The 15,524-nt window shown below is 34.6% G+C and overlaps 1 protein-coding gene across 2 annotated transcripts in view; it reads right to left on the bottom strand.

The window, feature by feature from the left end:
• The window catches only part of SULF1 (sulfatase 1), a 93,671-nt gene that overhangs the window by 67,313 nt on the left and 10,834 nt on the right, over positions 1–15,524 (bottom strand). For both annotated transcript variants that reach the window (XM_081950822.1, XM_081950821.1), the window contains exon 3: positions 14,276–14,433. The gene's annotated coding sequence lies outside the window, so the exon portion shown is untranslated. The remainder of the gene's footprint in view (positions 1–14,275; positions 14,434–15,524) is intronic.

Below are 15,524 nucleotides of genomic sequence, written 5' to 3'. Positions count from 1 at the left end.
TGCTTGCTAATTATGTGTGACATCAATTTTTGCCACTATAAATACAGCAACTACTAAAAGGCTATAAAATTAATACAATCAGGTTTGCATATTAGGTTGCTGAAACAGTGTTTAGTTTTTATTCCCACTCAGTCTTTATTTTTCAAACTTGTGGAAAAAGAATAAAAACTTTATGGAAAAACAAATCTTTGTCATTCTAAGCAATACAATCCATTGCCATGGAAAAATTCTACCATCCTCATCTTTCACCTGTCAAAACAAATATAGGCCAAAAGTTCCTCTTTGAATATATTTAAGCCTTATTAGTCTGGGGAACAAATATATTTGCAATCTAAAGTACAACATTAGGATCTATTCGTTTTTCTTGGGTTATTTTTTTTTACCACAGAAAAAATTAGTATCAGAATTATCTGAGCTTAGATACAGATTCTCTGATCCCAGAAAAGTAACATTTTTGTGAGCTTAAAACAGCAGATATAATGTGATCAATACAAGTTGATATACAACATTAATTGCACAACTACGCCTAATGTCTTAACACCATTCTTTTTGTACTCCACACCCTGAGTGTTCAACTTGAGATTCACCCACCACACCCCAGGAAAAATAATAATTTGGCGCTTTTGGGTTACTGAATTTCAGAAACCTGGTTTTACTACAGCTGGGAAGTTCCATGTACTCACAGGCTCTCCAGCCACCCTTTCTCCAGATATTCTATAAAGCAATATATTCTCATATCACACAATCAGGCCCAGTAACAGCACTTAGTATTATGGGGCAATGCTGAAACTACAAGACAAGAAGTGGATCAGTGGAACAACTTGCTTCCAGAAGTTGTGAATGCTCCAACACTAGAAGTATTAAAGAAGATATTGGATAACCATTTATCTGAAGTAGTGTAGTCAGTGATGGCTAACGTTTTTGTTGTTGGTTGCCAAAAATGTGAGCGTGCACGCACAGTAGCATGCACACATGCTGGCACCAATAATGCAAAGCACCCCCCACATGCGCATGTGTGCACAACCCCCTACACACGTTCCCCTTCCACGCGTGCTGCACTGCTCATCCCCAAGCTGAGCTTGGTATTTCCTCCTGAGGGACAGAGGAGGCCGTTTTAAACCCCCCCCCAGGCTGCAGGAAAGCCTCTGGAGCCCGGGAAAGGTGAAAAATGGGCCCAATGGGCCTACTGGAAGTTCAGAAATGATCTGTTTCTGGCTTCCGGAGGTTCCCCAGGGGGCTGGGGGAGGCAGTTTTCACCCTCCCAAGTCTCTGGAGGCTTTCCTGAAGCCTGGGGAGGGTGAAAACATTAGCAATTGTGTCTGGAAATGGAAAGAGTGGAACACTGAAAGAGGAATTAAATGGAGGGGAACTCTACCCCAAATGGCAAGATACAGAAGAAGAAAAAACAAAAGAATTTATGGATTTAAAGAGAGAAATTTTATTAGCTACATCATTGATAACACCACTGACAATTAAAGATAAGCTGATTAAGGAAACAGAAGAAGGGCATTGAAATTATGTGAGGAACTTAATAAGCAATGAGTTGCTAAGAGGAGTCCGTACTAACTTGATTAAGGAGATGATTAGAGGACTGATACCACAAATGGCAGAACACATGAGACTGTTTTGTTACTGGAAAGATACAGGTTGATAGATGGAAGTGCATAATTCAAAACTAGTTAAACATAGTGAAATTTAGTGACAATAGATATAGTCAAATAAATAATTGATAATGATAATAATATATACATATGTATTGTTATGATAAGTAATAATTGGATATAAATATTTGAATGGTACCCATGAAAGGAAGATTAGAAATTTTTTGGTTATGTATAAAGGCTAATAAAAAAGAACTAAGTTAAATTTAGTTAAATTTTGATTATAAGGGGGAAAATTGTTATGATACAGGATACAGTCAAATAAAGGAAGGATAATGATACAAAGGATATTATATATGTATGGGTACAACATAAGGAAACTGGATGTAAATTGTAAACAGTGAGTTGGTAAGGAGAATTAGAAATTTTTGTTACTAGATATTATGGATGTTTAGCTAGAATAGGCCATAAGAATTCAGTGTTATTGGAGGATTTTAGAAATAGAAAATGAAATGCCAGTATATGGTTATGTTTTAAATCTTGATATATTTTATGATATAAACAATGTTTATGTTTAAACAATTATAGTCAAATGAAAATGGAGGTATGATGATGGTAATATGTATAAATATTGGAGTTAAAATACTTGAGTTCATATGAATTATGATTGATGACTGTGGAAGAGATGCACGAGAGGTTTTTTTTGTAACCAACTGATACACTTTCTACAGTACGTAAAAAAGGAGGATTCTTTGTGTTGTGTTGGTTTTGAAAATTAAAATTAAAATAAAAAAATTACTTAAAAAAGAGAAGAAAATGGAAGATAATGTGAAAGGGGTGGGGGCAACAAAATAGCATCTTACCCAGGCCACTATATAGCCTAATTTTAACTAATACCAGCAATCCAAAATATTCTGTGGTAAGAAAAGAGTTGTAACAAATCTTTGTCTCCACCACCAACTTCCTCTTACAAACCTTCCTGTTAGAAGGTAATAAATGAACAGTTTTGTTAGATGAACAATTGCTTTTCTTTCCCAGCTGTTGATGCTGTAAAAATAATTGCAGGATTAGGAAGGAAGCAATTGAGCTGTCTAATGATTTTCAGAACTCCTGTAATGTCTTTGATGTTTACCTCCTGTCATAAGAAGATGTTTTTCAGATAGACCATTATCCACTTATGGAGAAGACCTCACCCCTACCTTTTCCTTCTACATTTACTTACACCAATTGGGCAATATTGGTCCGCATCACAACTAAATTGCTAGAGGCTGTTAAACATTTTGCAGATTTGCAAGCTTTAAAGAAGGAACTTGTTTTATGTCATTAAAGCTTTTTTTTCAGCAAAAAGTATAATAGACCACTTCTTTACCATTAATTTGGATTTTTTAAAAATACCTCCTTACTATATACATGCATAATGATTCCAGCATGTGAACTTTTGTGTCAGATTTTTCAGCAAAGATTATTAAGTAGTTTGATTTATTATTATGTTATTTTATAATCTACCTATTTAAATATATAACTTAAGGAGGCAAACATATCTAATACTGCTGTTTCCCCCCCCCCTTCACCAAAACAGTATTAAAAATTCAATCCCTCTTGAATTGAATGGGGAGTGACTAGTACAAAGTGACTCTGCAAATTTCCATGCTTAAAGTTGTGAACCTCACTTTCTCCCTAATCCAACATGACACTATATTGGTTGTATAATACTACAATTCAACTCCTCCCAAAGGTTGTAATGCCAGCACTATATCTTAATTCAGAATTTAATCCCAAACCATTTTAAGAGCAAATGTTGTATGCTTCTGGTCTGGCAATAAACCTGAAATGAAATCCAACATACAAATCCAACATATCCAACCCAACATATGATGGAATCACAGTTTAATTAACAGGGAAACAATTTTCTTGCCAACCTTTGTTAAATCTTACAATAACTCAAAATCTAAACTAATGTGCTAGTTTTAAATGTTCTGTAGAAATGGTACATCAGATAGTGGAAAAAATCTCAATCACTTTAAAAATCACTGGAATTAAAAACTACATTATTCATAAATGTTTGGTCAAGTGTTATTTTTGAAATCTAATGAACTTCTTAGATACTGAAGATGTGCAGTAATGTTTATTAGCAGAAAGCCTTATACACATTGAAGAGAAAATTAACTTTGTGAAAGTAGTTCACTCTACAAATTCTCTCTTCTCATGGAATATCTTTTCCCCACCCAATACCTCCAGATGCAACGGAATTACATTTCCCAGAGTTCTCGGCCAATACGATATTGTGTTGTACTTTATTAATAAATTGTGTATATTAATATCCATAGTGATATCCAAATATCACTATGACACCCTCTGCATACCGTTAAAAGCTAATGGGCCATATTTAATAGTCAAAACAATCCTAAGAGAATTATAACATTCCATACAGGAAGTTCACGCCTAGATCGTGCATAAAAGGACCTTCCTAAATCAGATTTTTGGGTTGAGACAGCAAATTATGATTACAACAAATCTTAGTAAAATTCAGAATACACACTGTTAGTGCTTTTGTTACAAATGAATGTAATAGTGATAAATATAAAATGGTGTGGTACATTAATTAGAATATAAAAGCACGGATCAATTTTTGGAAACAAGATAAAATGACACTGATTTTTTTCCACCTATAGGAAATAATTAGCATATATTGTGTCTTTAAATACAAATATGTGGTGCATTTCAAATTGTAAGAGAACTATTTTTTTCTGTATCACAATGTTCTGTAGATGGCCATGTCTGCTGGGCACGGAAGGAGCATTTTAGTTCAACACATGCATTTATTTATACAGGAATATAAAGGCATAAGAGTTTATACCTGGTTTCTGGAGACCATAAGGTTAACAAAACTGATACTGCAGTACATATCTAATATGATGATGTATATAATAATGTTTTATCTTGAAAAAAAATAGAAATAGTTTTTGTGAATAATTTTTCACTTTACTGAAAAAACAAGCATTAGCCCATTTTAGCTGCTTAAGTTCTTGTTCAGGCAAGTAATTTCTCTTTCTTCCCAATACTTGGGTCAGTTTTATTTAATCAGATTACAGGACCTCCCTTCGTTCTCCTATATGAAATGCATTATCTTACAAACTGAAAAGGTTTCTCCAATGCCATTTTGTTTATAAAGAAGGAAAGAAAAGAATAGCCATTTAATCATGCTGTGCAACAACTTGCCCTGAGAGTTTTAAGAGCTGTAATCCTTTTTCCTCTTCAATTCTCCAGAAAGAAAGTGTTAAATTATAAACACGTATTCCCTGGTTGTTCCTATCAATGAGCAGGAAACAGTTGTTTTACAATGGGACTTTAAAGGATTAAGTAAAATGCAGAACATATAAACTTTGGATTTTTATGACTTTAAAACTTCAGTGTTTCAAACTTATTAAAACACTTCCTTCATATCCCTTGAATGTATATAGGTATCTCATCTATTCAACTTTCAATTGTATTCTCATGCCAATTTATAAAACATAAACTTTGAACAGTTAAATGGGGATGGTCATATGCATTTAAATTGAACACATATCTAAATATGTGTACTTGGCTTGCATTTCTCTAGATTTCTCCTTTTTAGGTCCTTTCCCCTTCTCCTTTTCTCATTCACACTTCTGGAAAAAATAATTTGAAAATATCTAGAACTGAATAGTAATTAAGAATTTTAATAAAATGAATCTAATATGCTAAAGATATTCAGCCTTCAGTGACTTTTTTTTTTAATAAATGGAAATATATCCACACATTTTATTCAATCAACTCCCCCTAATTCGGCAATTCACTCCTCTGGTAATACTTTAGTTTATCAAATTTATTACAGTCACCAACTCCATTAGGGATGGGGTGACTTATAAAATCTAAAAGATAATAAAAACAATTTTATAAAATTAAATGCATCTCTCAAGTAGCCTGGATGAAAACAAAATAATAATAATAATAAAATATACAAATATTCATTGGAACACCCCCCACACACACACAATATATCAATAAACCCATTAACTGATAACAGAGATAGGTTTAAGGGGTTTCTGGAGCCCAAGAAGAGTGGGTGCCATAACCATTATGGCGAAATCAAGAGGGTCTTTTCAATAGCTACTCTTTCAATGTGGAATCCTTGGGCCCTAGTATTAAGATTCCCAAACTCTTCTGCCATTTAAAAAAGCCTACAATGGCATATAAAACCAGCACGTTCATTCTGTGATGTTCTAAAAAGTATTATTTTGGAGAGCAAAGTAAGACCAGTAATACAGATAAAATGGCTGTTCCATTTTTATAATCTTATATTCTTCCCTTTATTTTATAAAAAAGTTCCCAACATTCATATGTCTTGAAAGCCTACATCCAATTTAAATGCTAAGTAATTCATTTACATCTCTTTTCTTATTCTTGCTAACTATCTCAGGCAACCTGTGTTAAGAGTAAGCATTTTTGTTAAGGCAAACCAGATGGAAGGGAACTTTTTTTCCCCAAGTCTGTTTTGATTTCTATAGTGTTTTTTTTTAAAATTGAACTACACGCTGGAAAATTGTTGAAAAGAAGAGATCATACACTTCAACTTCCTGATCCAGGTTGGATATACAATATAGGATCAGCATTTTTAACATACAGCTATGAAGTTTCTACTTAAAATCTGTAAGACCTATCATTTCAAGAATTAGACTGAGCCCTGAGAATCCATGCCCCCCCTCCCCGAGGAAGTTGTATTAGGTTCTCTTTTGCAATGCCAAGCCCTGGATTCAGAATCTAAAGGCTGTGTTATAGGCACAACCAGTTGTAAGGAAAGGATCCTGAAGAGTCCATATGGCAACAATGTTTATATTGTAGTGTTTCTCTACAGTTATCTTAATAAATAGTTGCTGGAGTAAGGTTGTAAAAACAAGGGCATTATTCAAATTAGACCACTGTAAAAACATTAGATCTTGTCACCTTATTGCTAAACTGTATTCAGTTTCATACTTGAATCTTTTTAACTTTATCCCCTATATATTATGGGTAGGCACTCCATATGTCTTCCAAGCATCCTATCTTAGACCGGAGGTGGTAATCAACAGGTTCTGACCAGTTCTGGAGAACCGGTAGTGGAAATTTTCAGTAGTTCAGAGAATTGGTAAATGCCACCTCTGACTGGCCTCTCTCCATCTATTCTCTGCCTCCCAAATCCCAGCTGATTGGGAGGAAATGGGGCTTTTGCAGTAACCTTCCCCTGGAGTGGGGAGGGAATGGACATTTTACAGTATCCTTTCCCTGCCACACCCATTAAGCCATGTCATGCCCACCAAGCCATGTCCACAGAACTGGTAGTAAAATTTTTAATCCCACCACTGCTGCAGACCCCAAAACGTCTTGGAAACTTTGTTTTAGGAAAGACTTTTTTTAAATAGGCAGGGAACTGTAGGAGGGAGGAATTCAGCAAACAGTAGTATAAGCAGAATAATTTTTTTTGTTTGTTTAAGTATAAGCTCCCTTGTACTCAATGGGAATTTGTTTTGAGTAGATGCATATAGGATTAAGTTACCAATTTACTGCAGATCAGAAAAGGTTGGGTACAAAACAATAGAAACATTCTTCACAATTTAGTGAAAACCCCCCCATCTGCTTACAAGACCATCTACTTGCTTTCTTGATTAATCTGAGTATGTTGGTTCATTTTTTAAAGCAAAAAATAACATTCTCATTTCATTGCATAATCAATAAGCCAACTTCTTCAGTAGCTAAGTCCAAAATTCCTCACTGTCTAGTAAAAGGTACACAAATTCCTGAGCCTGCGGTGTAGAGAGAACTAAATGAAGCTATGTAGATTGCAGTCTAGTGGGTATTTGTTCTATTCCCCCAGACACAATCTTGGAGGCCCATTGCTTGTCTCAAATATACACTTTAGATTGCTAGCTTTGTTAACTGTATGCTACGGTACCAGCGACCCACCCTCGTCAGACTTGGAAACAACTGTATTTACCTGCACATCTACGCCTGAAGGTGTGACCTCTGCTGCTAATGAATAGCACTGTCTTACCCAAGGGCATCTTCAATTAACTCCCTTCATATTCATGTTGACCCTATAATTAATCTATTGTTTCTGAATGTTGTATAACTACATAATTTTTTATTATGCCAGGCATTGCATTGGAGACATATTATTTTACTTTACTTTACTTTATTTTAAATTTCTAGACCGCCCCCTCTCCCGAAAGGGACTTGGGGCGGTGTACAGTCAAATTAAAACACAAGGAATACATAAGAATAGATATATAAATGCACAGATCCTTAAATACTTAGACGAGGAGGCTATAAAAAACTGTATCTTAAAGTAAAGCAATTAAAAACAGTATTAAAAAATAACCCCTAAAAATTTCCAAAAAAGTTAAAGTTAAAATAATTACCTAGAAATTCCCAAATTAAAAATATCTGCCAGGAGGTAAAATAAAACTATGAATGGGCCAAGCCGGCTAGTCGAAACAGGTGAGTCTTTAGTTTTTGACGAAAGGAACGGAAGTCGGTGGTGGTTCTGATGTCGGGGGGGAGGTCATTCCAGAGGGTTGGGCCCATCACAGAGAAGGCTCTACTCCTAGGCGCCGCCCGTTGGCATTGCTTGGTGGACGGCACCAGGAGGAGTCCCTCCCTGTGAGAGCGAATTGGTCGCAGGGATGTGTGTAGCAGGATGCGATCCCGCAAGTAGCTAGGTCCTGTGCCATGGAGCGCTTTAAAGATGGTAATCAACACCTTGAAACGCACCCGAAAAACCACAGGCAGCCAGTGCAGCTCACGCAGGAGAGGTGTTATGTGGGAGTACCTAGTACTCCCGGTGATGGCCTGCGCGGCTGCATTCTGGACTAGCTGTAGTCTTCGGGCGCGTCCCAAGGGAAGCCCCATGTAGAGAGCATTGCAGTAGTCCAGACAAGACGTCACCAGCGCATGAGTGACCGTGCGTAGGGCATCCCGGTCCAGTAAGGGGCGCAATTGGCGCACCAGGCGAACCTGGTGGAACGCCCCCCTTGCCACGGCTGCCACATGGTCATCCATTATGGGTTATTATTTCTGTACTATAATTACTAAAAACTGCAAATATAAGATTAGTATTGTTACTGTCCATTAAATCCCTTTCTGCTGTGCTTTAATTAGTATGGTCTTAGAATTGGGCATGGCTATGTTCTTTGGTTGCACTGCATCAACTATTTGCATTAATGTGAATGGTTTTTAATAATTAATGCTTTTATGTTAGTTTGGAAAGCTGGTGATGAATGAATTAATAACAAATAAATAAACATTTGGTTTGTGTTGACATCCTTTCCGCATAACTGTTCCAGAAAAACGATATCATTATATCTATATATAGAAATATGATTTCAACCTCTTTCACTTGTTCAGTGAAAGGAAATGATGATGATCAAGGAATTCGGAGCCATGAAAAAATTGAAGGAACTCCAAATGTTTATTATTGAGATGATTTAGAATACAAAAAATTTTGACTGCTTTAAAAATAATAATAATAAAAACAGAACTAATTATCCAGAAAGGTAATTGTTTCCCCTTCATTAGATACAAAGAACAGACTAATCAGCCATCTGTTGGGGAAGTTTTAATTCATATTCTTGAATGAAGTAGTATTTTAGACTTGATACTCTAGTTTAATAACGCCCTGTGAGATTCTAAGTTTAGCCACAAAAGAGGGAGACACCCTGCTGCCATACAGGCTATTCCCATGAGTTCATCTAGGTGCCCTAACCCTTACTCCAAGGTTAACATCATACCAGCAATTAAGTAAACGATACCTCAATCAAGGAACTGCCAAACAAGCCAACAGTAAACAGCTCAACCAAAGAACCTTTAAGACCACCCCTCCCCAGCAACACTGACTGGGCAAGCACTAAATATAAACTAAGAGCAAACTCCACTGTTTACTAGCACTGATTATTTCACCTGGTTTGGGTAATGAAACATTTGCAATAAGGTTAATAACAGCCAAGGTCAGAGAGCAACAAGGACTTCTCATTTCACCCTGAGCTACAAATAGTTTTCTTTATTGGTACACCAGACTTTACCTACTTATTACTACTAATACTTTTATTCTATTCATTAAAATAAGGAAAAGTCCTTATTTTAAAGGATATCTATTCGCCTGAATTAGTCTATAAAACAGGGTTTGTTGCAGTTGTGGGTTGCAGGCGGTACACCCCGGTACGGGTGTACCGGAGCCTTCCTGGAACACCGGGTACTGTTCTGGCATGGTGCTCAGGAGGGATCATCCACCCGCCCAAGCTCCTTACCTGTCCTTTAAAGCCTTCAGCGCTTCCTCACACGTGCCTAGCACTTACAGTGCTTGCTGACGCTCCACCGAGCAGCTGGAGTGTCACAGAGGCTTGTGGAGGCGTCGCAGGCAGGTACGACACATGCACCCACCACTCGCATCCATATGGACAACACTGGGCTCGTACCAACTGTACCAGTTGGAACGGGATCCAGAACCCACCACTGGTTTGTTGTGACTGAAAGTCTGGCTACCTTTAAAAAAAAACCTCCAAATCAGATGGGTTGCTTCGTTTTTTTTCTAAGTGTTTGGTCATATGTACGTGCTTCCTATCATAAGGGAAAGACATATTTCATAAGTAAGTACAATTTATGAAAGGGCAGCAACTTGAAACTGCAACTTGTGTCCTTCACTATGTGAATTCATTCATGCAGTCTTTTTAATATGCAGATTTAAGAGAAATGCTATAGAAACAATTTCAAACCTTTTTTTTCCTACCATGAAATGTATTTAAGAAAATATAGATTTTCTAGTTTTATTATTGATGGCTAGATATCTTGTTACAAAAGCACTATTTGTGAAAGTTTTTTTATGGCACAGAAATGATTATTCTCAATATTAATTCCAGATTTCGAAGAGCCCTCAAGTAAAATGTTCTTACCACCCTTCCTTTCTAAAGGGCCATTTTGTTTTCTACTGTCACAGCTGTTCGTTCATTGATACTATACCTTTACTACTTCTACCTAATGCTACATCTGCCCACTTAACTCCCCATATATTTGAATATGGAAACAAATAAGCGGCAATCTCAAGTATGAGACATGATAAGGTCAGGAGATATTGGAAATTAACAAATAGAATGCTTGAAGGTTTGTCTTTTTTGGCATATTCCCAAGAATGCTACCTCTTCTTGCTCACTTTTAGTTATTAAAGTCTGAACTTTTTGATTAAATTTCATATAGAAGATTGAAAAGATGTATACAGAAATCTGTGGGAAACAGAACTAATGAGCAGAGCATGATTGTAATTCTAACCCCTATGCTGCATACTAATATTTTCCCTTTCTCCTTTAACATATAATTACTGAAAAATTCAAAAGGTGAAAGGGTAGCATCCATCCATTAGTCTTCCACAAAATAAAAATAGCTTCAATTATAGCCGAATCTTTGAAAAAGGTATGCAAATTGCGATATAGAATCATCTGATCTTATTAGAACATCCATGGAAAAATTACCTATAGGCCCACACATTTCCAAAAAGTTTGGGAACTGAAGCTAGAAGGCAATGCTTTTATACAAAAACACTAGGTCTTTGGAACCCTTTCTTGTTGGTTTTTGGTAAAATGTTAAGAATCAAACTATTTTGTAAGTTTCTTAAGTTTTTCTTAAGTTTATATATAAACTTTTATTCTTTTTGCCCATTTGCTCATATTATTTATTGTTTATAAATAAATGTTTATTTTTATATAAATAAAAAATTAATAAATATTTTTTTACACTTCTTTTTTTTGCATCTTGTGTGGGATTTTAATCAGAGTATGGACGTTTAACTGGCTTTATATTCTATGTATACCACCAACAGTAATTTTGACAATAGTGGTAAAGAAATTGCTAAATTTAGGCAGTATATCTGCTCAGAAATATTATGTTATTTCATTGTCATCAATTAACAAGAATTTGAAACTTTGATTATGCAACAATCTGAAAAGGAAGGGAATTTCCTATTCAATATATTCCATACAGAAATTAGTACATAGCTATTTAACCTTCTTTGCCTGTTTTACAATAATGGCATTGTTTGCATTCCGAACTTAAGTCTTAATCAGCTCGAATTTGCCAATATAGTGCTGTATTGTTTGGTTTGATACTGATGTGGTAAATTGTTTCTATTCTGGATTTAAGCCAGAAAAGGGATTTCATTCTCTAGATTTTTTTCCATGTTTTGAATACGTAGCTGTAATCCAAATGATGCTATTGGGTTTCATTTATATTAGAGAGCTTGAAATACAACAGTCCACACTGGGATCATATTACTGACAATTGAAACATGCGGTTGACCAAAACATATTCTTCCTCTAATTGTATGTATGGAGGAAACAAAATGTGATCACCTTGCAAAGCTCTATATTTATAAAGGAACCTTCTTAAAAAACATTGCTTGAAAAGTCTGATTCAAGTACATTTAAGTAACAATAGCAGTTCTCCATTAAAATGCAGCAAAAAAATATAAATTGGATGTGCAGGACAGAAAAAAAGGTAAAAAAGTTTCTAGGCATTCTAGAAAGATTTAGCTTTTCATCACCACATTTTATATATTTGATTACAATTTGGCATTTTTATCCTACTATTAGAGCAGGTCTGTCAGAGTGATCACAAATGTATTTGTTTTTTTTTTATGCCTATTAATCAACTCATTAGAGTTTCCCATTGTCCACTTTAATCTGTTTCTAGAAACATTGGCTTTTTATAATTAGACGATTACAGGATATCATCAATATGCTGTTGTAGGGGGCCCTAAATACATGCTTTCGATACAAGACATTTTGAGAATTTTCATATTTAATATCTTTACTCAGTTGTGCAATGTGGCTTAAATCCAAGGCATACTGTTATTTGGAAAAAGGTCTAATCTGCTTCCTCTAAGATTAAAAAACAAACAAATCAATGTCAAAAGTTGGATTTTACAATTTGAACTGTATAAAATGCTTGGAATGTATTTCCTTTTATATCCTAAAATATGTTGAATTATATCTAAATGCATAGGTATGATTGTATTGGATATAAATCAGTTAAAATTACCTATGAGCCTCTGGAGTAAGATTAATGTAAACAAATTGTAGCATTTAGAGTGATGTAGACCTTCAGAGGAATATTGATGTTAATTTCATTTAGATATCTATACTATTGATAAAAAGTTTATAGCAGGACAAGGCATCTCTATTTACTTTGGCTAAATTGCCTTATGATAATGATGGCTAATTTAGTTTTATCAATGGGCTTTTATTATGGAATGAAGGCATATTGCTTGCTTTGGGCTCATTTAAAAAAACAATGTGTGACTCCTTTCAAGTTCTGGAAAGTTTGTGAATCAGATTTCAGAAGAAAGGTCTGATTCTCCCAGATTTGGTGGTTATTAAATGTATTTAGACATTATTTGGGGTTAATCTTTGACCCATATTCACATGAGATAATGACATTATGGAATAATCCTAATTTGAAGACAGAAGAAGTGAAAATGTTTTATTTGGAAGTCTTGGGCCAAGCAAAGGATTAGTACCTTGAATTAATTATTTAGTAAGAGCTATTTTAAGAATCTTGAGACATTACATTTTAAATATAATCTCTTTGAACCATTGCTTGGCACTATATACAATTAAAACAGATACTATCAAAACAATATGGACCAGATGTTTTTAGCAGCTTCAGAAGCACCATAATATTTGGATGTTAAAAATATTGTATCAGAAGTAAAATAAAAAATCAAATTCCATACAAAACCAAAAATATGACACAGACTAATATTGGAAAAATGTATGATCTGGATCTAAGAAATCAGAGTATACAGTCTTGAAAAATTTATGGGCCCAATTTTTCAGAAGTGCTAATGACCTAGGAAAGAAGCTAATTCATCACAAAAATCTTGATCTGATATCAGCTTGACATCTCCAAACATTTTTTTAAAAATGTGTACCACTAAAGAAAATTTGAGAGCTTTCTGACTCATACAATGTAGTCCTGTTTGTCCCGACTTTCCTTTGGTTTCAAGGCATCAAGGTAATATGACCTTGGGGGAGGGGGAATATAATATGTAGCTCAGTAAAGGAATAAATATTCTCACTTTATTAATGCTGAGAAATTTCAAATTCTATTCTATTCTATTAAAATAAATGATGTCATTCAATAATAAATTCAGTTTACCACAAGAGTTTAAGATGGTTCTCCTTTACACTTGTGTTTCAAAAGTCCAAAGAATATTTTTAGCATGTCTACTCTAAATTCTGCGCAGCCTATAATGACTTTGTTCAGTTTCATATGTTCCAAATTTGCTTAATTATTCACAGTGCCCCATGGTACAGGAACTTCCAGAATATGGCATTCATATATTAGAATATATTGGCCAGTCTATAGCTACATCTAGTTAGAGAAGATTTTTTATTTTTAAAAAAATAGACCAGAGTTTTATCAAGTTATAGGGAATTTTTAAAACAAACCTACTTCCCATTCACAAGTGCCTAAAGTTATTTTCTCTATGAAGTGGTTAGTAATGGCAATACTTTTCTATGTATTGAATAAACTCATACATAAAATGTGTTCTCAATTAATAAACACTTTCCAGATGAATAATTACTTTACTGTAAATGAAGTCCAAGCTATGTTTGTGTAAAACAACTCACCAAATCAGCTGTTACGAAAAATATTTTCTACATCCACCCGCAATGCATAGTCATAGATGGTCAGTCAAATAGGAAGCAATCATAGCTGATCAATTCCCAACCATTGCCAAGAGGGCCAAAATGCTGTTATTTCTGAGAGATTTTTCAATTTTTTTGGCCTAAAGTGTAAAAAAAAAACCAATTAGTGGTTCAACTAAGAACATCACTAGTACAGATAGCATTGGTAGAGCTCTGCCAGTGCCCTGTTCCCCCCCTCCTGTTTTATGTTCCTTAACCAAAATGTAGATCAATTGTTGACAGCTATAAACAATAGTTTTGCACCTTTTTTAACAGAGGTGAACAGAGATTTTTTAAATTGTTCTTAATTTCCTGAGTGGCAACATTTGTGGCACACTGCTTAGGAAGGGAGACAAATTTAGTTTCGTTTACTTTACTTTATTGTCATTGTACCTCGTACAATGAAATTAAATGCCGTCTTCAGTGTACATCATACATAAGAAAACTATAAAAATAACACAACAGACATCTTTCACATTCTATACAATCAAATTGAAAACCCCTGATACTAAATTAGTATTACACTCCATTAGTATTTAAATTTAAATATAAAGTAAGAAAGATCAATACTGTACACGTTATACTTATATGATTATAATTGCAGTATATTGTATTCCGTTGCATCCTCAACGTACATTTAGATTGCATTTCAAAATGGGTATTTATATTTCTCTTGTTCAATTAAAAATCAATGAACTGATGTACGCTCCAAGAGAACGGTTATACTCTTATTCCTGAGTTACATAAGATTTTATGTGGAACTTTGACATAATGTAAAACTATTATAAAAATATGAAAATAAATAAGAAGCAGGTCCTATAATAGTAATTCAACTCCACATGTATGAAAACATGAGGATACCTGTGATAGCATCCAACACATCCAAAGACTTTCTTTGTATTTAAGCATCTCAATCACTGTCTTATCTTTCTGGCAGGTTTTAGTCCCCCCCCCCCCCATTAAACACTCAACTATAAGCACTGCATAAGACATGACTTGGCATTGAAAATTTTGGCCCTTCGGGAAGATTTCATTTTTCCTATTTCAAGCACTATATTTATAAACTTAAGTTACAGTTACAAATTATTTGCTTGATATTTTCCATTGACATCTTCAACAAAATGTTTTAAATACTAAAAAAGTCAGTATTTTAAGACATATAACAGTCAGTCAAAAATAAGTAATTCTTTCA

Source organism: Natrix helvetica, assembly GCF_964273705.1.
Source record: "Natrix helvetica genome assembly, chromosome: 4".
Classification (NCBI taxonomy): Eukaryota; Metazoa; Chordata; class Lepidosauria; order Squamata; family Natricidae; genus Natrix; species Natrix helvetica.
The sequence above is the reverse complement of the archived record's forward strand: the minus strand, read 5'-3'. Positions and strand labels throughout refer to the sequence as shown.